The 26318-nt window shown below is 45.5% G+C and overlaps 1 protein-coding gene across 2 annotated transcripts in view; it reads right to left on the bottom strand.

Moving 5' to 3' along the window:
* SPSB1 (splA/ryanodine receptor domain and SOCS box containing 1) overlaps positions 1 to 26318 on the bottom strand; it is a 39288-nt gene extending 12970 nt beyond the window's left edge. The window contains exon 1 of one of the 2 annotated variants that reach the window (XM_082329299.1): positions 26199 to 26318. The gene's annotated coding sequence lies outside the window, so the exon portion shown is untranslated. Of the gene's footprint in view, positions 1 to 714; positions 751 to 26198 lie in introns of those variants that run through there. The other variant, XM_082329300.1, reaches the window with a different exon arrangement.

Here is a 26318-nt window from a genome sequence, read left to right as displayed (position 1 = left end):
TGCTTACAGCTTTGGAACTAATAAACTTGGTACTAATAAATGAGACTAAAAACCCACTGTAGTTTTGCTCAGATTTCCATGATTTTACTAGAAAAACATTAAGTAAACTTGGTCCATTTTCTTGGGCTGAATGTTCGTCCCACAAGCCAGTAGACAAAGGAGCTACACTACTCCTAGTTTGCTGACTAACCTGCTGGCAGCAGCTTACTTGGGGTCACCTTTCACATCCTTCAGGTATGTGCACAACTGGTATGTCAGAGTCCCCACAGAGACCCTTCACAGTGCTAGCCCTTCTTTAAGGTGATCTCTAGAAGCTGCTTCAACACCAGAGGTTTTCCCCTTCCTCCCTTGGTGGGGCTGAGAAGAACAGATCCCTTGATGACAGAGACCTTCTGTAAAACCAAGCTAAAAGCCAAGATGGATCAGCAATGCTACAAAACATCCTAACTGGAGTGGAGAGATAAGAACTCGCGTGCCTCAAATACCATTCAAACTTCAGCCCCAAAGAACCAGGACACTCAATTTCCCCTGGCATTAATTCTTAGCATCAAAAAATATACCACCTTACTTGCACTGTGTATTTCTGCCCACTGCAGAAACTGGTCACAGGGAGGCTGTGCACTCATGCAATCGCTTCACCAGCATTCTGGCTTCAGCACCCTTCCCACCCCACTAAATATTGATCAAACCCTGGGGAAAAAAAAGCAAGCTCACCTATGCTGTTGAAGAAGTTTTCCAGCGCTGTGTTAGCAGACACCAGCAGCTACAGAACAGATGACAGGAACAAATGCACTAACAACATGGTTAGAGCTAGTTTCAGAGTGTTGCAATTTTGCTCGTATCAGGGCTGGGCAGGCAACCCTTACTGCATAGCATTGGTTTTGGCAGCACTGTCGGCTTCACTGCTATCTTGCTCCATGCAGAGAAGGTTGCCACAGGGGCAACTTCCTCAGCCCCACCTACTGAAGAGCAGAATCAGTTTGGCTCAGCAGGTTTAGCTGTTGGCAGGGCTGTGTGGCCTCCACAGAAAGTGAAACTGCAGTCACTCAGATCACAGGAGGTTGGGCAAGAAAGAATTAAGAAAGATGGCACGTGTCCCAGCAAACAGGAAAATCCTCCAGCAGAGTAAGAGGCCCCTGACAAGTAACTGTGCTCAAGATACTCTAGGGATGGGGAGAACAAGACACTATTTGGCAATGCTTGATTTACCTAGACTACAAAGTTAACAAGCTGCCTTGCTAAGCAAACAGCCTTATTCATCTACTAAGCAGACACCAATAGCTCTGCTCTTCTGTACATGAGGCAGCTAGCATAAGCATGCCCACCCTGAGACACACCAGAAGAGGCTTCTGTCCAAGGAAGCCAAGAGCATGTCATTGCACAATGCTGCTAGGACTTGTAATCACTAAGAATCAGCTTGTCTGTATGAACACAGCACTTCACCATTCCTCTCCTTGGGATGATGCAGACAGTTTCTGCAGAAGTTTCCTAACTATTTTTGCAGTGTTGAAAGGCAGCATGCCCTCTTACACCATGTATGGAGTGTCTGGTTCCCCAAAGCAAAGCACCAAAAAGTTACTCAGAGCACCACATCTGAGTAAACTAAAACCTGAAGAACAACAATCACCCATCCTCAACTAAGCCACTTACTAGACACCAACTTCAGCAAGTTTCCACTGTCCACCTACCCAGGCAGTTCCTGTTAACTGCAGTGCTGCATAGTCTAGCAGAAAATACTACTAAGCAACAGAAGAGAGGTTACTTTGCAAAATATTTGTAATGATGGAAGCAACTCAAACAAAAGGAGTTCCACAAGTTCCTGCCAGAGATCTCTCCTACAAAAGGATAGTTACAAATGGCAATTTTGGTTGCAGAGAAACTAAGATATTTCTTTAAATGAAAAAAGTTAACTCGGGCTGCTGTTTCTCATAGAGGAAGTTTAGTGGATGTTTCAGAAAGGCCATTAGACTCTTTACAGCCCTGTATAAGGTGGCTCCCAGGTACCTTATGAATGCCAACTGCATGTTAAAGACCAGGCACAATGTTTCCTCAAGGCTCTTTAAAATAGCTTCTCAGAGGCAGGTTCCAGCCATTCACCTGCTCTGGCAATGCCATCTTTAGTGGGCATCAAGTCTTAAAATGGTCAAGTATTTGGATTTAAGTTCTCCTTCTCACTTAAACCATGTGCTTGAAGTGACAGACTCTCTTCCCTAAAAAGCCTCCAGAACCACAGTAGAACACGTATTCTTCCACAGCCTCTCCCATGTCTGACTAACATGTACTCACAGGCACAGCACTAAGATCAGCATGCCATACTGGCACAATGGCTCTGTCCACCGGCACAATCCATGACCTCTCATCCCTCCTACGTGCCTGAGCATGCTTTGTAGTTTATTGCAGAAAGCATTGTTTCATAACAGAGATGTTGGGCTGGAGACTTTCCTTCCTTAAAGGACAAATGGTAGTAAAGTACCTCATCAGGACCTCTGCTTCCTTGCCTCCCTCAAGAAGCAGAGGAAGCCAGCCTGAGTGCTAGTAATCTGAAAAGCTGATCCCAGCTTCTTTATGGATGCAGAAGACTCAGTCACTGCAAGCTGTTACGTTCTTGGCATGAGGCACTGTTAGTCCATCTTCCTATGGTCGGTCTACTTAGACCAGTACTCTAAAGCAATTCTTCTTTACCTTTTCCAAAACTACCTTGAGGACGCTTTGTCCCTGGTATTCTGAGGACAGCAGCATCAGAAGGGTATGTAGGTTAAACAATTACTACTGCTGGCTTCAGACATCTGCATTCCCAACAGCACAGTTTCTCCTTATCCCCTTGTCTGACGTGTCCATTTCCTTTCCAGCCTTACTCATGGTCTGTGGCCAGTACACAGCAAAAACTGTGTTCAAGTGGGGACAATGAGATTCTGGCTAGAAATAGTTCATTTATTGGTAGTGTAACATACAGATGTTAAAGAGTTAAGCAATTTGCTCTGGTTTCCCAGCATGCTAGTTGTACAACAGAAATGTACGCTGAATGCATATCCCTAACATTGCAGAACACCACCAGACAGGCATGCAAGTGTCTGTACTGCAAAGTAAGCAGCATTATATGGCATAAGGAGGGTTGCTAAGTTGACCATGGGGCCTTAGAGAAGCCATGGTAAAGTATGCACAGTGAGTAGGAGCTGACTGAACAGGCCAGCAAGCCGGCAACTAAAGCTCTTCCCCCATATGGCAGGATGGAGCCCTGAGTTTACCATCCTACATTGAACTGACAGCTCTGCATCTTAGCTAAGCACTGAGAAACTTAGCCAGAGTCCCTTCCCATGTCCCACGTCTGCAGCTGTAGCACTGACCTTCCTTACACCTCTCCCCTTTGCTCCTCTCTAACTTCCTGCTGGTCTAGAATATTTGTTTGTAGCCAACTGGTGAAGTGCTATTTTCCAGAAGCAACTTTAAACTCTGTATTCTAGCAAGTATTTACAGGCAGCTGTTACAAACCTAGGAGACTGACTTGATGAACTTGGGTTCCAGGTAGAATTCAGCATCCGAATCATGCTTGGTGCCACAAAACAGATTGTCACATGCTCCGATGACAGTCAGCTCAGCTAGCAGCCTAACCATTTGCCTGTGGCTCTCGAGTTAGCAATACATACAAATGAATTGCAGACATCACTTGTTTTCAATGCAGAAGTTGTAGACAGGCTATAGTGGGGACATACTGCTGATGAAGAACAGATGTGGCAAGTTCAGCTTTGAGCCATAGATCTGCACTCCAGATCATGTCTTTTGGAGGAAACAGCAAAACAGCTGTGGTTTGGCATTTAGGCCTGAGCTGAGACAGCACCTGTACATGGTGTTACAGGAGCAGGAAGATCCACACAGTTCCCTTTTTCCTGTGAGTAAGCATAGGGGGATGTGACAGCAGAGGCACAAAGCAATGCAGCCACTGCAGACAGAGAGCCTGGAGAAAAATTAGTAAGTCATTGCAATTAGTATGCCCTTACGTACAGTCCTATTCGCACTCGGAGTTCTTTGCACACAGTCATCAGCACAGCCATTCTGGAGTGCAGGCTGTTTACAGCCAATGCACTGGTTTGAGCAGCTTATGGGAGGCTATAGCACTCCAGCTGCAACATGTTCCACCAGCATAGCAAGTTCTCTGCGTGCTTCAGCTTGCGGATACCCATTCAGAGAACACAGCAGGACCAGATCAAATGTCTTCCAGACCAGGCAAGACATACTTCCCACACACCAGGTTCTCATTTCACTGGTCACATTTAGTAAAGTCATTTTTTTAGCTCCTGGTACCATTTCCAGACTAGATCCAGACAAGTGATGCTTTTCCTCATTGCTTGTGTCAAGAATCCATTTTCTGGGGATAGAGTTTGCTTGTATTGAAATTAAAATTGTTTGATACAACTAGGGAAGGCTGCTCCCAGGTTGGTTCAGTGCAGTCTTAGCCTTAAGAAAAAGGCACTAGTGTCTCAGAAGAGCTTATTCCAAGGAAAAAAACTAGGCTGGCATAGATACACCAACTGCAGAAGTCACCTGCAAAAGACAGTCTTTTCACGGTTCCGATTTCTTTATGTGCACTGAAGAGATGGCTCTATGATCTGCTTGCAGACTAAGTACTATGGGAAATCAGTCACATAGGTAGCAGGAAGGAAGATCACACGCAACCTTTTTTCACCTTATCCAGAGGTTCACCTTTCTTACACCTTTGTACCTGTCCAGCCACCTTCAATTGATTTTTCCTTATGTTATTGAGACTTTGCATGTAAACAAGCACTGTTTCCAGAGGAAGCCTCACATCCCTGTAAGGTTGAAATCTGTGCTTGGCACATTGCAAACAAAAAAAACCCAGTTTTATAAACAAGCTACACCTGAAAGACTAGCTTGCAGGACTGAACTATCAAGTACACTGTCTAACAGTACTTGTCTTACAACTTCCCTGTCCTCCAGCAGCCAACTCCATGCTGCTTTTCTACTGCCACATATTCTTAAAATTAAAGAACAGCCCAGTTTTTAAAAATTCTTCTATAACCAAGGATTATACTGAGGCTTCTGTTCAGATACCATATAGTATTGCCCTTAGATAAGAACTCTTTCAGAGAATGGGACTGTCATTTTATCTGTACAAGGAGCTTAGCAACTCCAAGACAGCCAAGTGCTAGTGCAGCCAGCATGGAAGTGTCTCAAATGAGCTTATCTTCAGGACCTGTAGGTTAGATGGCTACTCAGGAAGAAGTCCCAGGGTCTTCCAGGGCTTAGTCCATCGTCACAAAAACTCAGGAGAAGAGCAAGCATTTAGAAAGTCTACCTTTGAACCATAACTTTGCAATTTAGGTTTTAAGGCATCAATGTCGTGGTTTAACTCCAGTCAGCAACTAAGCACCACACAGCCGCTTGCTCACCCTCCCTCCCACAGTGGGATGAGGGAGAGAATCAGCAAAAAAAGTAAAACCCACTGGTTGAGATAAAGACAGTTTAATAGGACAGCAGAGGAAGGAAAAAAATGATAAAAGAATATACAAACCAAGTGATGCACAATGCAACGCTCACCACCCACTGACTGATGCCCAGCCTGTCCCCAAGCAGCAATCACTGCCCCCCGGCCAACTTCCCCCGGTTTCTATACTGGGCATGACTTCATATGGTATGGAATAGCCCTTTGGCCAGTTGGGGTCCACTGTCTTGGCTGTGCTCCCTCCCAGCTTCTTGTGCACCTGGCAGAGCATGGGAAGCTGAAGAGTCCTTCACCAGTATAAACACTACCTAGCAACAAACTAAAACATCACTGTGTTATCAGCATTATTCTCATGCTAAATCCAAAACACAGCACTATGCCAGCTACTAGGATGAAAATTAACTCTATTGCAGCTGAAACCAGGACAATCAACAGAAGGATCGTCCAAGTAGTGTCAGGAAAATGAACAGGAACAATGAAGGACCGAAGAGGTACCTGCCCTGACAAAGCTAAACTACAACACTGGTCCACTTTAGCTTCCCATTCAAAAATATTTCAAACACAGTGCCTAGGTTGGTCAGCTACTCAGAATCTTCTGTTGAAGACTGATCTAGAAGGTGGGGAGAAGCAGGGGAAGCAGGACAGTCTGCCCTTTCACTGTAGTTATTGGCTGGACCAGAGGATGACCATCAGGTCAGACCTCGTTCCAGTGCAATGAAAACCACAGTCCTACAGCCTATTAGTTACTGTTTTCTCTTCCTCCAGCCCTTCCCATCCCACTCCCTCACACTGCTGTACCCATGCAAGCATTTGTGCAATCACACTGAAGACTGAATTGGGGAACCAATCCAGGATATTGTTCCCCAAGCAAGCTGTTTCACTGCCCTGTGCTACAGACATTTGCCCCAGCTCACAAGAGGAGCAGAAGCAAGCAGCAATTATTTTGACAGCCACGACCCTCCAGAAGCCATTCAATAGGCAGAGTAGTGAACTTCAGCATTGGCATTGGAAAAACAAAGTCAGCACCTGGCCAAGTTGCCATGCCTGCCTGATGTTTCTCCCTCCTTCCCTCCAGCACTGGAGCTGTAACATCCCAAGACAGGCTGCATTTACAAAGGCATTTCCTCCACAATTAAGCCACCATAAGTTTTAAATAGTAGATGTTCATATTCAGAGCTATTTGCATTAAAGAAGCCCACATAATCCACAATAAGCCACCCTCTTGCACAAGAACTCCCTGCTTTTAGTTATTTCCCCACTTACTAATTTGCAGCCTACACAGCTCACTGTCCATCCCTCATGTCCATTTAAGTATCTTGGTTCATTAGTTTTGTCTGATGATCAGTAGATGGCGAGGGGAGCAGTGGGTGGAAAGAATGAAGCTTGATATGTCTACCTCTGTCCTGAGTTTCCATTCCTGTATCAAAAGCACTTTTTTTTTTTGCTATGACTGCAAGATTGGGCAACAAAACAAGCCATCAGGGCAAAGGCTTTGGTAACAAAGCACTGCTTTAGCCTTGAAACAGTTAACAATTAATCACTGTGGTTTAATGCTAGCAGCAGCTGCATTCAAAGAAATCCATGTTAAATTTCTCAGCAGTCACCTACCAAAACTCCCCTTCTGTCTCCTTCCTAGATGACAGCAGGGCAGAGCAGACACACTTGTACAGCTGCATCTTGTGCTATCCTCTCCTAGTTCCTGGGAGGTCAGCCTCCTATTTTAGCTATCCTTTGCCTAGAAGCAAATTTTTAGAAAGCCTCTCTCATATGCCACGTGTTTGAAGGAATGGGGGAAACAACATGGTTGGGCTTGTCATAGGCTAATGAGTAAAACTATGGTATCCCAACTGCTGGAAATCCTAGTTTAGAAGTTCTATTTTTTTCCAGGATAGCTGCTGTGGGCAGAATAAGGCAATGCACAACACCTCCATAAACACAGAGAGCCCATCAAGAGTTGAATGAAGTCACCAGTACACACCAAGGACTAATACCTGCATGAGAACAGGAACTGAGCCCTTACTGTATTAGGGTCACATAGATTTGGGTATTATAGACCTGAAAAGCAGCATTTTCTCAACTAGATGGCTTGAAAATATAAGGTGCACAGCAGACTGCGAGGATTTCAATCCCTGCTCCTAAAAGCAATACAGGATACTCTGCCAGGAGACATGTAGAATCCAGCAGGATTCCTTCTCTCAGGAAAACCATTTGCAGTTTGAGCTATTTTAATATTAAGGTTGCCCAGCTACTGCCGCCTCCTTCCTCTTTTCATTTAAAGATGACACAAGCACTACTAACAGTAAAGCAAAAATCCCCACAACAGAGCAGCTGCCAAGCACCAGATTACTCAGCCTGTTGCCCTCAAATAGGTTTATTGTGTCTGAAGCTTCAGTACATATATCTACATCAAATACATCTATGCCAAAGGGGAAGTTGTGCAAGTGTCTGGTACCGCTCATCAGCACTACACAAAAAGCATAGTTGAAATCTGGGCCATGTACTAGAAACAAATAATTCTTGGTCCATCACAACAGTCTCTCTCTGCTCCCTCCAAGCAGAGCATTAGATCCTTACACCACCACAAACAGAATACCGTTCTCTGCAAAAGAGGACAGAGCAGCACATGCAGTCACAGCAAAATCAGGGCTTTCTGGTGCAGAACTGAAGTTATGTTCCATTCCTGCTTCATCGCCACTCAGCTTGGGAAGCTTCAGCACAGCACTTCCTTGGATCTGCACTTCCCCCATTTAGATGGGCAGCAATACCACTACCAACCTACCATGTAGAGTAGGGGAAAATGCTTTTTGTACGAGTGGAAGGTCAATGGAAGCGTTGCACACTTCATTGTTGCACCGCAGGGAGATACTTGGGGCAAAAGGTGAACAACAGGACCACAGAGGATGCCCCGCAAACTGCCTGCTACTGCGGAGGAAATTAAGGCCCAGCACACTTGACACCCTGCAGGACAGTATTCAGTTCCTCCTCACAAAAAGCTGCTTTCTCCCTGACATTTAAGGAAGCAAGAGTTAGCTTTTCTTTCTCCTCCCGTTTTACAATTTATTTACACTTGCATCCTCAGCCACTCAGTTGGCACCCTCTTCCTCACATTCAACCATCATGCTCCACTCCCGAGTCCACCCCTTCCATCCTCCCTTTTACAGTCTGCATTTAGTCACTGTGTTGTCCTCTACTGTCACAGCAATCCCACCACAGCCAGCAGGATGGATGTACAAAGGCTCCCATCCAACTGTGCATGCTTGCTGCTGTTTTTCAGGGAGGAAATACACAAGCCCCTCAGGCAGGAGCTAATGCGTTTCCTGACTGAGTCTTTTCCACCTGATCAGATACTATGACAATCAAATCATGAGACATAAGAAAATTCATTCTATAACCCTGGAGCTTAATGCAGTTAAGAACCTCTGCATAGCTACTGTGTCTTTCTACATGTGACCAGTGCTATAGCGTAACCCAATCTACGTAGAGCTTTAAGTAGAAGAAAGGGCAGAGAAGGATGCAGTATAACAAGCACAACTTCTCCCCAAGCGCTTTCCTTCCACCAACTCAAGAACTGCTGCTAGCAGTAGCTTGTCACCAGCAGCCTGCCTCCGCCTGTACAGTAGGTTTCCCTCCACTCTTTCACAACCAGGTCAAGCGATTAATTTAATTGTGCTCCTTTGACTTATCATGATAGTCATGTCCCTCTTTAGAGAAGGGCTGATCTCAAACAGTCAAACAAAGTGCCAAGCCTAGAAGCACTGCAGTTCAGTAACTGTTGTTTTACATCTTGTCTTATTGAACATCTTGGGAAGAAAAACACCTTCCAAAGCTACATTTGACTGATCTTACTTACATCTTGCAAGTCAGATCTGTCCTCCTGTGGATTTAAGGGATATAAACTTTTTCCTACAATACTGAGCAGAAAGCTAGTTTGCCTTGTTAATCATTCCCCCACATTCCAAACACTTTTTAAGGACATGATTCATGATGCTGCTCCTTCCTATAAATCCAGAAAGCAGAGGGAAGCCGCTCGGTCAGTGTACTGTCTGCTTTCTTAAAACTTAGTCCTTCACTGCACCCTGAGAAAGGATCCCTCAGTTTCATCTCTCCTACCACATTCTTCCAGCATCCCAGAAGGGACAAACAACTAACAAGAGCTAGCTCCATTGTCCAGCCCACAGCACTGCAACAAGTCGTCAAAGCCTTCAGAGGCACAGCGTTGTACCAGGTACTGTCAATTGCTATGACAAAATAAACCCCTATATGACAACTGTAGAAAACCTCCTGACAGATGGATGGGCTCAGAGGAAGAAGATAAAGCAAGCTTATGTGGCTGCTTTGAGAGCCTAGAAACACTGGTGTCCTTCCAAGGACAGCCTTCTCTAAAGGGAACAATACTATGATTAAAGCAAAAGGACTTGCCACTACTAAGTATTCAGCAATACTGCAGGATAGGGGTAGTTGTGAAGTTAAATCAGAGTCAGTTTGTTTTGTAGCTCACCTTTGACACTGACACAAGACTGGAAGAAAGCTTTTTTTATATACGAATGTTTAATTACAGTAAAGAAGTTTTAGTAGTAATGCTGAGACTTAAAACAAGTAATTCATCTCCTCTGTGTTTCAGGGCAATTTGTAGGACAGAAACTGGTTATGAGAGTTTTAGACAAGCTGGGAAACAAACAACCAAAAACCCCAGATTCTAGCCTGGCTATGCAGGAGATAAGTCTTGCTGTCTATCAACTAATAAAGCAGCCTACTTCCAGAATTTAACTCTTCTGATAATATCACAGCAAGATGCCTGTACAAGCTTATTTCATAGAATCATAGACTAACTCAGGCTGGAAAGGACCTCAGGAGGTCTCTAGTCCAATCTCCTCCTCCAGGCAGGGTCAGACTAGGTTACTTAGAGCTTTATCCAGTTTACTCTTGTAAACCTTCAAAAATAGAGACTGTACCACTTCTGGGCAACCCGTTCCAATGCTTGACAAGCCCCATAGTGACAAAAACTTCTCCTTATACTCAGGGTTTTGCATCTTCCTCCCTGTTCAAGTCGTTCCAGTCTCTTAATCAGCCAGTTTCAGGTGAATTTAGTGTTAATCCTCAGGTCAAATAAATCCTAAACAAGTGAATGTAGTTCAGCCTCTTGTACTAGTTAGTGTGTTCTTTCTGGACAGTGAATTACTTTAAGCAATATAAATACAAATTTAGTTCACAGGTCTTTTTGTCTTACCTTGCCACATGGAGAAACTCAGCATTCCTCTGCAACATTTACCCAGATCTCTTCATCTTGGGCTTGTTAAGTGTTGAAAAAGAGGACTGAAGTTACATCCTTGCGTATAAAGACCCAGTAGATCTCTCCTAGCTTAAACTGTAGACTCAAGTCTTTCCTGTCCTGAGGTCTGTGGAGACTGAAGGTGTCACCACTGAAGACAAAAGCCTCATAAAAGGAGACAGTTGAGTCACTGAGGAAGTGATTTTTTTTCATACTGTTTAGAAAACCATTCTGTTCACTTAGCAAAAGGATGTTTTCAGAAGTCAACACCCCTGCACATGCATCCAAAGCAGGAGCTCATCACACAATCATGACAGGTTCTTTAAATCAAGCTTAGGCTTCCTAACTTGAAAGTCTGTCAGATTCTTCAATGCCTCCAGCACCTGCCTATATGCAAAAAAGCCTTCTGTGGCCTCCCGCAGAAAGTCTGGTAGTTTCAGTAGGATGAGGCAGACAAAAAAAACACAACCATTGCCACTTTCAAAAAAAATGCCTTTTGCATTTCATCTCCAAAAGCATCTGGCTTCTACCATTTTCTAGGAGGTATTTCCCCTAGCCCCTACTCTCAAATGAGATCTTGGACCCATAACCCGCACATCAGATGTGCCCCTGCTGCATCAGATAGTTCTTGTAACATGCTAAGAGACAACAGCAACATCTTTTCTTCCATGTCCTGGCCACTAGCCAAGCCAGCCGTGGCCTAAGTTTAGGAATTCTTCTTTCCCCAAAGCCGCCTGCTACATGAGCAATGCTGTGGCTCAGCCTTATCCACCAGTTGCCCTCCCTATGAGGACAGGCATGCTCTGGCCTCCCCCTTGGAGACATTCCTCCCAACGCATGCAGCTTACCCACATCACCCTTCAGGAAGTATTGCACCTTACAGGAACAGGGCTCATCTTTTTAAGTGGAAAAGATGAAAGCCAGAAGCTGGATGTTCATACAAACCTCGTGCTCCATACAAGTCTTTGAAGGCAGGAAGGCTAGGGAGGGCAGGGTGGACTGGGAAAGACAACACTGTCTGGCCAGAGGATACAGACTGCTTCACTACCACAATGAAGTGTTGAAGACTTGTGTTCTCCTCAGCTCCTTCCCCCTGCTGGGCTCCACCTTGAGCTATGTGGCTGGCACTCCTGTGACAGCATTAGCCATGCACTGCAGCTTATAATCAGCTGTAAGAAAAACAATCTGCAGGAACACTGCATCAACATCAGTGCCTGCCACCTTCTTCCCCATGTACAGCCTCACCTTGAGAAGCTGAACTTCATCTGTACCTCCCACCCAAAAAGAACAGTCACTGATGTTCCCAGGCAAGGAGGGATCTGCATGTTAAGTTAGAGCAAGCAGGGTTCAGGAGCTTCCAGCCCTCAGATTTGTTTCAAAGGAACACAGAATTACCTTCAAGATAAAAACAACAGTTTTATTATCAAAGTTAACTAGGCACTTTGCTTTGAAATACAGTTTCTCCCTTGCATCAAAGGGCTGTTCATTTTAGTCTTGTAGCAAAAAAGTACAAGAAATGAAAGCAGCGTCTGCTTCGAAGAGATGAATGCAAGATAAAAGGTGTCTGTGACAGAAAGCTGGCAGCAGCCTTATGTTTTCTATTCAAGTTTGATCTGGGAACAACAACCACCCTTAAAACATAACAAAAGCTGTGGAAAAACCCTTTCCAAATCCAACAACATAGCCGGAAGATGCAATTTCTCTTCTCCAATTGCTGCAACAGCCAGTTGAGGTGAAGAGTCCAGACAAATCCAAACTTGCTATCCTAGTGTAATCAAGCACCTTGGCTTGCTCCAGCCCACGATATCCCCCCTTCAGCTTCCAATTCCCTCTTCCCCTCCAAGTCTCCAGAGGGAAAGCAGTTTCCTAGGGATCTCCCTTAGCAAAAAGGAAGCAGAGTCACACCATGGCAGAACACCTCCAGAATGTTTGGGCATAAACAGCTTGCAATCCAGCCAGTAGAGAAAGGAAAAAAGCATTGGCATTTCTTGTCTGCCTGGTACAGTCTGTTCTTTGCAGAGAGGCAGGTCAGGATCATCATGAGTTTGTTATATAACACAAATTTTTAGACGTGCTCAAGTCCAGTCCCCTAACAGAGGCCCTGAAGTTTGTCACTGAAGCGTATCAAGGGTAAGTCAACTGTGCTGTGTTAAGTGGATTTACTAGCACTTCACACATTAGGGCAAGAGATGGTAGCTTTTACAGCACTGAAAATATTAGGAAGAGCAGCCATGCTGTGGCGTACAATGGACTTCCACTGGAAACAACCCAAACAGAAAATTTACATTCTGCAATGCCACTTGCACTATCTAAGCAGGGAGAAGAATATATAAGCACCTTGCTCTTGTCCACCCACTGCCCCAGTACGTCTGAAGTAAGTCCCTCTAAATATCTTTACTATGCAGACTCATTAGCTTTACGGAGGGTCACCGTGATCTGCCATCCTGAGGTTTTGGGTGGGGAAGGACTCTTCTCTGCCCTTTCCCCATGCCTTCTAGTAGCATCAAGCTTCGTCCGCTAGAGCTTGGGGCAAGCATCCAGAAAGGACCAGATAGCTAGCACAAAAGTACAAGGTACAAGCGGCTCACATGAAAACTAGCTATGAAACATGGATCCAATACAAGATTTGCAGAATCTAAATGCTATGTTGATTACCATGCACACATTTATTCTTCTACTTTAGCCCATGATTTCTGCAGTGGAAGCATGGATCCTCATCCTTCCACTGATTAGCAGTTAATATGGAAAGCTGCTTCTATCCAGCCTTTAAAATGCTTGAAACTATCAAGCAAAAAGAAGCCAACACAGCACACTCTGCCTGACCCAACCCATTGCCAGTCTCTAGAAAGATGCGTTCACCTCTCATTTCCGAGGCAGCTATCAGAAGCTATGTAACTCAAACAGTGGTTATATGAGCAAAAACCCAGAGGAAGATCCAGATAAACATGCAACAGACCAGTGCCGAGACATTTGTCAACATTCAGCAAACCACTCCATCAGTATGCTTAGTAAGGTGAGCCCTCCACATCCAGGAATACACACAAGCAACAAGCTGTCTCACAGCAGCTCTCAACAAAGTGCTGAACTAAGAGGATATTCCTGGCAGACAGATTACACAAGAGACAACTCACACTGCCAGCTTTACTGGAACATACACAGCAACTCCCCAAAGCAGAGCATTCTGGGATGATGCCTCACTAGATTTCTGACTTGTCATTAGCCAAAAAAGTTTAATGACATGGTTGGACTCTGTTTAAATATAATTGACCTGGGACATACCATAATTAGGAAGAGAGACATTGTACATCTGAATGAAGCCTATAGCTGGGCACAGTCTCAGCATGATGTAATGTTTTGCTTTCACCATTACCTGAAAGGGTCCTTGGAAATTGCTATGGTTGTTTGAGATAGGCAGGGTGACCAAAAGCTTCAGCTGGGTTCTTACATCATGCAGCAAAAGGCTTTGCATAACATAGCACAATTTTAGAAACCCTTTCCTAGCCTGACTGCTTGAAGTTTTATCCCTATACAAGTGCAACTACACAAAACAGATTTGAAAGCGTAGAGCACGCCAAAATGAAATGGATTAAAGCACATGATACAAACTGTGGCTGCAGGAATACACATGCTGCCTTCAGAGGACATCTGCACTGTAAGGTGGCCAGATATCCAAGAGCAACTTTTTCCTGGACATAACAGTTGTGGTAATGCAGAACAAATGTTTTTGCCAAAAAGCACAACCAAGGCATGCACCTACAGCACTGTTCACAGTTGCTTCACTACTGGTTAGTGTCCCGAGCAGCTGGTTCAAGTGGCAAGGAGGGGAATTTGTCCCTCAGTCTTACTGGGAAACACTCAGAAATGCATTCCTAAGCAACAGTTTCACTAGCTTAAGCTCTGTAAATCAAGTGATATTTTAAGTGGCTTCCTCATCACCTCCTGTGTGCCAACATTAACCTACACCTCAATCATTTAGTTTGAGCAACGAAGTAAATCTGTATGATTAGGTCCAACACTGCTAATTTACATAGTGGTAGTGCCTCTCCATTGGAAAAAAGTGATTATGAAGTAACAGTTCACATCAGTTGCTTCAGCACACGCAACCAGAACAACTGGTTAGGAGATAGTCATGCTCTGAATCATGCAGAGGGGATATATTGCTGAAGAGATAGGATATATTGGCTAAAGAGACACATTTGTACAGGCTTTTTGATGGTAAAGAGCTTTAAGCGTCATCTTTTCAGATAGCATCTGAAAGCACAGTAATTTTTACTCTGGGCCGCTTTAGCGTAATCATCCAGACTCACAAGATTAAGTCTTGTATGGAGCAGTCCATCTTTACACCCAGCCACAAGAATATTTCTCCCAAATTATCCACTTCCAAAAAGCCTCCCAGCTCAGCATCATCAACAGTTACATCAACAGGCATGATGCTGGAACATGGAAAGACTGCAATTAGAAGCGTCCATGACAACTTCAACATCAGTTTGAGGAAGGATACTCTCAAAAGCGAAGTAACTGAACAGTTTGCAGCTCTACACAAGACTTCCCTCTGCTCCCCGTAACTATGAAACGTATCAGTCTTGCATACAGAGAGTACCCAGCCACATGTGATAATGAAGTTTAGTGCAGAAGTCCAGCAAGTCATGCAAAGCTGACTGATGCAAAGGTTTTCATTAGCTACCTGCTAAGACAGTCTCCTGCAAAGATGGCAGCTACTAGCACATGATCTTCATAAGGAAGGTTCCATAACACCCCAAGCAGCTTTGAAAAGATCTTTCCTTTAAATTAGGAAGAAACACAATCTCCTGCAGGGAAGGAAAGAGGTGGCCAGTGCTCGATGTCTGAGGTCTATCTGGGGGTGAGAGGGCAAGCGAAGATGGTTTTTATCCCTTGCATTTCCACCTTCAAATGCCCTGACACCACCACAGAAGCCTGAGTAAGCAGAGTTTGAAGAACATGCATGTTCACCATCTCTTCCTTCCCTCCCTAGGGCTTCTCAGCAGACTAAACTGTGGGTTTCCTCTCTAAAACAGCAAAATGGCAGTACCTGTAATTAAGCCAACAGCTTTCTGCTGTGACTATTCCAGAGATTTTCATCCAAGTCCTTTCCATTAAGGTTAGCCATTCAAAAACCTCTCCAATGTAAGAGAAAAGAAACAGCACTATAGTCAGGGATGGGACAAGTTCATTAGGTGTAAGCAAGCCCGAGTTGTCTTATCTAGGCATTAAACAGCTGCTAGTACTTTTACAGTTTAAAGGCAAGACAAATGCTGTACAGGCAACCTATCCTCCCAACATACCACCATCATCATGGGTCCTCATAAGTCAACATGCCTTCTAAATAAGTGTTTAATATAAACATTTGTACAGTCACTTAATTCCTGGTGAATGAAGCTATTTGATGTGGGCCGCAGAAAGCTTCCATGACATCAACAGAAAGTTTCCAATTAGGAAACTCTTTGAAACACATTAATAGAACTTAAGTAGAGAGAGAGGAAGAAACCTTGTAGAGACAGTCAAAAGATCTGTTCTTAAGAAAGATGCACTTAATATACTTAGGAACAAGCAGAAAAGATAAGCTGCCTTGCTTTTCAGAGTTTAGTGAGTAAGAATTGTAGAGATACAAGCACAGTTATGCTAGCTGCTCCCTTCAGTATCTAAGGTTCTGTCTTTTCTAAGGCTGGTCAGTCTCAGCCAAGATATGTTCAACTGTTTTTTGGCTGGTACAGAAGTCCTTACTCCTTCTTTTGAGGAGGCTGGATGGCTTTGCCAAGATTTGCTGAGTACAAGCACCAATTTGAAAGTAATGAGAAGGCCACTGCCACCCACCATTCAGTACCGCACAACCTCCCAAACATGGAATAGATGTAAACTGTCTAGAACATCTAATGCCTGGAATATCAAACAAAGCCACCACATCCAACAGTATTTTCCTCCCTTAAAAACCTCACACCAAAAAAAAAACCACACCACCTTGCAGTTTTATTTCTACAATCAATTCATTACACTACTTCTAATACTCTATGAAGGTATAAACTGAAGTCACCCTACACACCTACCCCCTACACATAATCCCAGTGCTTTGGTGATACCATACTAGGACTTGAAAAAGCTAGCTACAGAGATATTCACCCTGCATAAAGGCATCTAGGCATGTATTAATTGGACTGCCCAGCTTTTCTATCAGACTTGCAAAGAAAAAAGGGCTACATTCAGCAATCTGCAAAGCCATCTCTTTCACTGCTGCCAGCCTGCCACCTGCTGGGCCCTCTGCTTTGTCCTCTCAGGCCTAAGGACAGGACTTCCATTTGATACTTATTCAGCACCACAACCCTGGGTCAGACAGAATTTCCACGACAAGCTTGTTTTGTGGGTGTCTTAGACATGCCAAAACAAGATTTAAGAGTATATTGAATGCTGCATTAGCACAAAAGCCATCTCAACAGTAAAATCACTGATGAGCCTTCTGCTGTACTGTTTTGCACCTTGAAATGGAGATTCCCATGAGGCCAAGTATTTGTTCAAGAACAGTCTAGACTTGAGATTGGCTGCCATTTTTGGAAGGTTTGAAGACAGCCTCATCCAAATCACGTAAGAGCACATGCCTCCGAACAAGTGCTGGTTATAATACCCTGTCCTTCCTCTTCACCTTAACAACCATAAGCTTGAAACCTTTCTCCTATCTCAAATACAGAGGGATTTGTCATCCATCTTACTGTATCATCTACAGCACACTGCTCCCCAGTGCCCACTAAGGTCTTACCTGCATCAAGAAATCTCTTGCCACTTAAAGGTCTAAGAGCCACTCAATTCTTGCTTCTTACCAGAAACAGTGAAACCAATAACAGCCATCCTTCTCCATTTTCACAGAAAATTATTGCTACACTTATCCCGTAAGACACAGTCCAGCTGAGGATAAGCCATATATCTTATCTTGCTCTTGTATGTTCCTAGATGCATACCAAAAGCCATGCCACCCCTCTGGCCTAAAGCCCAAACCTGCTTCTGCCTACTAAGCTTAGTCAGAGGACACTGCACATGTCCCATCAGCAATGTGCAGTCAATGGAAATTCTGTTTACCCCCACTGTTAATGTGCTGCCACATGGTTGTGCCCACGGCAGCAAGCCGAGCTGTTCTACCTACAGGGGTCTGGCTGGGAAGGGAACACCAGCATGCACTTAAAACCATATCCCTCCATTGAGGGACAAAGATTGAAGGCACCACAGCCAAATTCCTTTTTGGAGAAAACACGTACAGCAGAAAGTCCGTATAGAAAAAAATATCACCAAGTATGTATGCAAGTACACCTAGCAGCAAAGTTTCTCCTCTTCCAAAACTAATAAGCTCAGTAAAGCAGCAGATTCACTGGAGTTCCTTGTAGGCAAACATCTGGACATATCTGCCATCCCGGAGTGACACAGCATACTTGGCAAGCTTCCCCTCGTAAAACAGTGCACTGCTCTGGCTCTGGAGCAAGCAGAAGGCAGTTGCACAATCACACCCTGCCTGCCATTGTGGGTTATTGCTCCTTCCAGGCTCCCTCTAGTCAGGTGTCCCCTCCCAGTTAAAAGTGTTGACACACAAAGCTGTGCCTCTTGCAAATCCAGTTCAGTGTCCACACACCAGGCTTTATCTGATTACTCAGATAAAGCCTCGGGATTTAATGTTCTTCATGCCAAAAGTGCAGATTTGGGCCTGCGTGGGCACATATGACCTGCCCTTTCAACAAGCTCGCTGGAAGGCAACATCTTACAGCCACTGGGCATGCCTCATACCCAGAGGATCAGAAGCACATGAGGAACACCAGTACCCCAGTAAAACAGGAAAGATTCAGCTGAGGAATGCTTAGAGTGAACCTTCCAAGAAAGCTCTCAGTTCCTTCAAAAGCTGCTTCTTGCAAACACTGAGTTAAGAAAGTTAAACTATTTAGCAGCTTGTTGGTCCTTGAGTAGATCATCTCAATGTCAATTAACTAAGGCAGATAGCAAGAACTAACTACAGTATCCAAATTCCAGGATGAACCTCAGCCACTGAAATGGACCCATATTAATAAACATAAGATACACACTTTGCCCTTTCTTCTTCTCCCCATCCCAACATACAGCAAGTCAAACCCACAAGTTGAAAAACTAGTAGCATATTACCATGCTGGTCTGCCTTCAGTCCCAGGATTTTCAGCATTACCCAAGCTCACAGCCACTTCACAGCAGATTAGCTGCCCCTTTTTAAGTTCTACACAGCAGCTGTACATTGGCAAGACAGCATGCCACATACCTAACCTTACAGCAATATCCTGCTGGAATCAGTGCCATGTGTGCAGCCCTGCTGCCCTTTTCCTCTTAGGCAACAAACTAAGCTATGCTAGCAAGATCTAAGAGGTGCATGTGCCTGAATCAATACTAGAGTCAAGTCTGAGGCTGAAGCCCCTTATAACTGCCTGTCTGATCTGTGTTGCAAGAGGGACACACAGCACTCCAAAAAACCTGTTAGGTAACAGGGAGGAAAGCAATGCCTTGGCTCACAAAAAAAGGAAACACGTTCATTAGATTGATTCATTCCCACCCCCAGCTCCATTTTGTTCCAGCTGGAAGCGCACAACATGCCACATGGAAAACCCCAGAACATTAGTAGTGAAACTGTGTGGACATCAGGCAAGGAAGCCAAGCGTTCAAGCTAGTAGTGCAGAACCTTGACAGCAAGCTGTAGGGTAACACAGCACAGCCTGCAGCAGCTCATGCCTATCATATAACCCCACAACAGAAAGTCTAAGCAACTGCATTTCCTGCCCATAGGAGTCAAGCCAGGTACTTTCTGGATTCACACAAGCCCCAAACATCTTTTCAGCAAAAATGGCAACAGGTTTCTTCTGCAGCTGTTCAACAGTTCATAGGAACTAGGGCATAAACGCTAATTCTCCCGGTTCAGCTTACCCCTTACCAGCTGATCCATAAAGTTTTAGGTATTTCTTTAAATGGGCACCACTTGAAACTTCAAGTCCCAGATGTACTAGTGCCCTGGGATTAGTATGGAACAAAGCAATCCCTCCCTCATTGTCCAAGTTCAATAGCATGACCGGTCCAGCCTTTAAATAGCATGGGGAGACTGTCTATCAAAGAGATAGGCTCCATGTAGAACTGCTGACAACACAGCACCAACCCCATCCATTCCACATACCCAGTGTTCCAATTCCTCCATAGTATGGAGCAAACACTACTGTTCAGAAGCATTTCAAGGGTCCTTATTCTCCTCTCACCGAGGAGCAATGCTTCTTTCCTTGCAGCACAGCTCACTAGGCTACACCAGTACAGACCAAGGGATCCCAAAGCACCATATGACAATGAATTAGGGTATCGAGGTAAGAACCGCACATTGGCAAACTCCAGGACTTCCTTCAAGCCTCCAAACACTGTTGTTGGAATGCAGGCATTTTTCACATCTCTACTTAATGTAGCATTTACCTTCCAAAAGGCCATTCAAACCAGAAGTTATCCACAGCGAAGTTCACAAAAGTTTAAACTAAGAATTTCTAAACATCCAAGACCAATGCAGCCTTCTCATGTAGAGAACAGCTTGGCCTTACCCCTTGCTTGCTTTTCTTGGCTCTTTACCATCTGTGGCTCATGTTCTTTAGCGCTGAGTTGTTTCTGCAGTTTTTGTGCAACCGAGTGCCTTTGTACATTTATGGTGTCAAGGCACCATCTGGGATCTCCTCAGGACAGATTCCTGACTTGATAACATACCAGCTATCCAAAGAAAGCAGTTTGAAGCTAACATCTACACAGCTGCTCCGACTTACAAGCTTCATCAAATTCCCCTCCCAGGCTAAAAGAAAAAGCCCATGTTTGGTAACTCCATTCAGACATTACCACCTTCTGCCACAAAGCTCTCAAGTCAAAAGTTGTTGCTCTCACTTTGAAATCAGGCACATGGTGGTGTGTTTTGGTGGGTTTTTTTGTATCTGTTTAAGTAAAACCTTTCTCCTCCCAGGGGAAGTTTTGCAGGTTAAAAGCCTTACTACTATACAGTAGCAGCACAGTTTGAAGTCTGTCTTCCCATGTTCTAGAAGAGGAAAAACTAGCAGAGCCATAAGACAAGAAAATGTCAGTGGACAAGACTCTCCAGGGTTAAGGAAAAAAAGATAAGGCAAGGGCAGGTGGCTGTGTCTCTATCCAGATCAGAAAAAGATGTTAATCCAAAAATCTTTGAAGCTGAAGTTTGATGCTGCTTAAGCACAACACACAAAACCAGAAGGGAGGACAGCAAGACATCTACCACATGAATGAAACACTAGAAAGTCGTTGGCGTGCTAAGCCTCCCACTCCTAGCTGTGGCACTTCCACACTGTGGACAGAAAAGACATTTCCCACCTTTTCCACCCCACTGCCAGAAATCCCTGCATCACAAGTCTTTTCTATTCCAGCTGCTTTGATGAGCCACAAGGTAGAGCCCATTAAATAAAACCTGGTATTAGTATGCATCCCTGCCAAAGGTGATCAGACAAGAACAGTGTTAGCTTTATTTTTTCCCTTTTTAAAAACCCCAAAGCCAAATGTTGAGCGATTGAAGCAAGGCCACACATCAAGTCAGATGTCTAGAAAGGATCAGCCCACAGCTGTCCCTGGCTTGCAGCCCTACACTCATCCCTCTAAACCACACTCTCTGGGGCACACACAATACTGTCAGACTGCCACAAGCACCAGCTGGCCTGGAAAGCTCTGGACCTTAAGCCCAATCCCAAGCATGACAACCTGTGACAAGAAGAACCGTCCCCAGCAGTCATGAGATAGCACCAAGCACCCATCTCACTAGCCAGCACTTGCATCTGCTCATCCCAGTGGTCCAGGCCCAGAGCTCAAACTTATAGTTAACACACTAAGAAATCGTTCTTCCCTCTGTACTCTTTCCAAAGAGGGGGCCCCTGCAAAGGCAGCCTGCAGCACCCAGGCAGTCCATTGGGCTGGGACAGTTTAAGTTTTACTCACTTTCAGCACAACGGTAGGACATTATTCATGGTTCAGCTGACTGTTCTGTCAGTACCCTTACTCACTGCCTTTACATGCAGAGGGTGGACCTCAGTATAGCATCCAGCTCACACCAAATTTATTTTACTAGGGAAAGTCTCTTGTACTTCCTTCCCTTAAACACTACAGAGTTGAGGCAGTTTGTGCTGCCCCAAACCTACAGAAGAAAGCGGCTCCCATACCCAGTTAACACCCAGAATAAAGATTTAAATTGCATTCACCATATAAAAACACTCCTTAGTCACACACTGTTTCCAGATGGGCAACTCTGCAGCATCAGTAACTCCTGAGCCTCTTCAGGATCAAAACCACACTAGCGCAGCCTGCTTCCAAGCTCAGACAGGTTTGTTTCAAGATCACACTGTATCCCTGGTTCAGGCAGATGGTGACAGATTGTCTAGTGACTAGCCAAGAAGTCACTATTAGAAAGTTGCTGGCTTTTAAATCCCCCATAATAGGATGCATTTGCAACAGACATTTTGGTTGACATGAAGAAACCTTCATGTTTCAAGAAGGAAAAGAAGTACCCAGCTGGACTGACTGCAAGGGAGGGAAGTCAAGCCTTGCCTATGAAGATGTACAGGGATTTGTTAGCACTTTGGTACTTGGTCAGTTATTCCAATCACTGAACAGGAGGAGAATTTCACTGCCACCAAGAATGTCAACTCCTGCAACTAAGTCAGGGAAGAACTGCCAAACAAACATATACCTAACAACACTGGCAATATATGTGTTTACTACGGAGTTGCAAGTTTATCAGGCAAGATAACTAGGACAAAAGAAAGTCAGTGAAAGAGCTAGACTGACAGACATCCATCCCCTTGCTCTCAAACTTTTTCCTCGTGACATTTATGTGAAGCTGTTTGGGCAGAGACAGCGCAGAAGCTAAGTGTTTCAGTCTGTCCTTTGGTGGAAGGACCAGGGTAGATGACAGATTGTTCTTGACCTCCCAGCTGCGAGGCAAGCAGAAGCAGACATACATGAACGTCATACGAGTTCTCCCAATGGTATGCACCAAACCAGACATCCTCATTTCCAGTAGCGTGCTCATATCCTTCAGGCTACTTGGTTTGCACTTCTCTCCTCCCATTTGTAAGACAAGGCTGCATCTCAGTCACACTCATCACTACATTTATACATTATATTTAATTTATAGAACCCGCTGTAATTCCTCCAGGAAGGCATCCTGCCATGCACAAGAGTGTCCTTCAGTCTCCTATTATACTCAGTTGCCCAACCAGACTGCTGAATCTTTCTATGACAGATCCATTATATATTTTTTCTAGGCTTGATACTACTTCACCCAAAATATGATCACCTGGAAGAGAATTTCCTGATCAATGCCACAGACCAATTTACTTTAGCCCAGGAGCTTCCAAAGCATTACCTGTGAGGGCAGAGCAGTACGGAGTTCAAAGGGAATCTATGAACAACCCCTTCCCTACTTCTCTTAAAGAGGTGACGCTGCTTTAGTAGTCCCTGGGGAAACACAGTTAACCGTGGCACTTTTTCCCCACCATGTGCTGGGAAACTAGAACTTTTAAGCTAGGTTTTCACACCGTGAGTGTGTTTGGCCATCTCCTGTAGCACATATCACATCTTTGCTAAGGACAACTGTACTCATCCCTCCCCCCCCAGCAATTATTTATTGAAACAGTGGCAGCTGTAGCAGTTACTCACATGAAGTAACTCAAGGGAAGATTTTTTTTGGTTGCTCAGAGCAGCACAGTAACTGGAAGTGAGTCAACACCTTGACATCAACCCATTCTGCAGTGACCACCAGCAAAGCAGTCCAGTGACTGCAGTTTGGTAACCTTGGTTCTCAGACACTTACTCACTTCTGTTCCGCAGGCATTACGCAGCTTTGTCTGGAAGCAACTGGTGTCCAACTTGTATCTTGTACCAGCAACTTAACTTGCTGAGTCCCATCACATGCTTGCAAATATAAAGGAGCAAGGCAGCAATTTCACAGCCAGCCACATACACCAGCTTTTGGTAGAGTCAAGGTTAGGGAAACTCATACCAAAACAGAGTTTGTTAGTATAATCCATGCAGGTCTAGTAAGCTGTCTCTCCACTGCTATAATGCTACATCACTCTACTAGTTAAAACATGTACAAGGCTCCTTCCACAGGACATGAAGATAAGCACAGCCCAGCTGAGGTCATCTCATTGATACTCCCTGCCAACATCAGTTAATCCTCGCTCCCCTCGTCAACACAAGCCCTCAGTGACTCCAGACTCGGTCAGTACATGTATACTACAGCCCAAAACAATAAGCACAGCTTGCATCGGCCTATCGGAGCTAGCCTATCAGGTGCCAATTCCAGTATATTCAGTGGCACCAGCCACAAAATTTGACTGAGACACAAACCTCAGCCAGGCACAGAGCATACTCCCTTCCACATCTCTTCAAAAACTACATTGTGACTTGGAAGATGAACTGTCAGCACGGTCTGCACTCATTCACAAAGCCTGGCATACACAGCGTCCTGTCTGGCTCACTAGCTACAGATTTTTTAATTCCAGTAACTTCATGAATTCTTAATCAGCCCTTGCAAGACAGACTTGACAAGACAAGCAGCCCTTGCAGACTGCTTTCACTTTTTCTGAGGAAAGGAAATGTAGGGGGCCGGGGGGGGGGGGGGGGGGGAAGACACAGGAGAGCCACGAGCAGAGCACATTTTCCACATCCAGGATCTAGCAGCAGGGAACTGACTCTACACAGATGCAGCACATATTAGCTAGCCAGTTCCTGGAATACAAACCCACAGCTCAGAAGTATCTAACATAAGTTTACAAACAAACTCCAACCACATTATAGTGCACTTCAGTAACCTCTAAAGCAGAGGAGAGAGGCTGCAAAAAGCCTGCTGCTGATGTACTGCAACAATACGATGCCTCCCAGAGGAATCCACTGCTGAAGTTCATCCCTTGTCTTCAAGGGGGGAGAAGAACAAACTGCTGCTTTACGCATCCATCTTCACAACTACCGAGAGCCATGACAGGGCCGGTGGCCAGGCCCACGGACAGAGCAGGGAGGAGACAGGCGCAGCACCCGCTGGTTGCGCAGGGAAGACGCTCCTCCACAAGCCAGTGAAGTGCTTCTCAGCATGGCCATTCACTTTGTAAACAGTAGCACGGCTCCATCACATTCCCAGTAGTTCCCTTATCAACTCACTGCAGAAATATCCTTCCTCGTAGGCTGGGATAGCCACTTTGACCCCATCCATCCTATAGCCAGATCTCTTTTACTGCAAGCCACTGGAAACTCCACATCGTTTGGTCCTGGTAATTTGGCAGTCAGCTTGCACCCAGCAAGACTAAGCTGCCTATACTACTGTGCTTTGCAATGCCGGATCTGGTGTAGAAACCAGACATTAGAGGGGTGGGAAAAGTAAAGACTGCTTCTAGAACAAAAGGTTCATAAATTCATCCTGCATCGCTATGAGGAAAAAAAAGAGCTGATCATTCTCCAAAGTAGCAACTCCCATTTTTACAATCATTTTGTAAACTTCCTTATCTTGAGCAATGGCCCGGACAATTCATCGGTTTCTAATCAGGCACGGCCACCACCAGTCATCAGCCACACTGACCGCCCCCTTCTCAGCCAGGTAATAAGGAGAACAAATGGCATACTTCAGCACAAGGCTACAGCAAGATTTGTCTCTTCTCATAACAACAGTCTAGGTACTTCAGATATAGGATTACATAAGCTCCCATTGTATTAGCATAGGGTTATGTAGTAAAAAACCAGACATATTAATTAGGCCTTGTAAGGTGTGCTCCAGAGACCACCACTGTAACCACAGATACTGAACAAACAACCCGACTTCCTTAATGAGCTGAAGATCTCTGAACTGACATTATCAGTGTTTGCTTTTCAAATCCACACACAGCTACGCTAGCTGGCCTCTGGCAGCCACCCATCTCACCGTATCCCAACCGCAGCTCCAGGAGCCTTGCAAACGCTGGGAGCTCTTCGGGCCCCGATACTTGCTTAAGCAACGGGTGCCCCATTAGCCCCAGCGCTTTGGGCCCAGCCACCGTGACCGTGCCCCACTGACACCAGTGCTCCCCGGGGACAGGGCCTTCCACGCTCACAGGCAGCCCCACAGCCAGCACCAGACGCTGCCCGAGCCACCGTGCAAGTGCCTTCGAGCTGCTCGGGAGGGTCAGAAAGCTTGGCCTCGCCCCAGCCTGGCGTTTGTTGGTTTTGAAGTTGGCACCGGTTCCGGGCAGCTTGCACGGGCGGGAGAGGAGCGGGGAGGAGAGACCCGAGGCGCCTCCGCCGAGGGACGGAGGGAGGGAGGCGAGGCCGCGGCAGCCCGGAGCCCGCTGCGGGGAGCCGGGCCGGCGGCCGCCACCCCGGGGAAGGGCCGCCGCGCCGCCGCCCGGGCCCGCGGGCACCCGCCTCGCACCGCGCCCGACCCCCGCCGGCTCCTACCGTTCCCAGGCTGCCGGCCGGACCATGGCAGCGGCCCGGCCGGAGGCTGCTCCCGGGGCCGCGGCGCGCAGCGGAGCGCGGAGAGGGCAGCGCCCGCCTCTCCTCCGCCGCGGCGGGGAG

This window comes from Platalea leucorodia (genome assembly GCF_965183815.1).
Source record: "Platalea leucorodia genome assembly, chromosome: 17".
NCBI classification, from domain to species: Eukaryota; Metazoa; Chordata; class Aves; order Pelecaniformes; family Threskiornithidae; genus Platalea; species Platalea leucorodia.
Note: the sequence above shows the minus strand (reverse complement) of the source record. Positions and strands in the feature narration are given on the sequence as shown.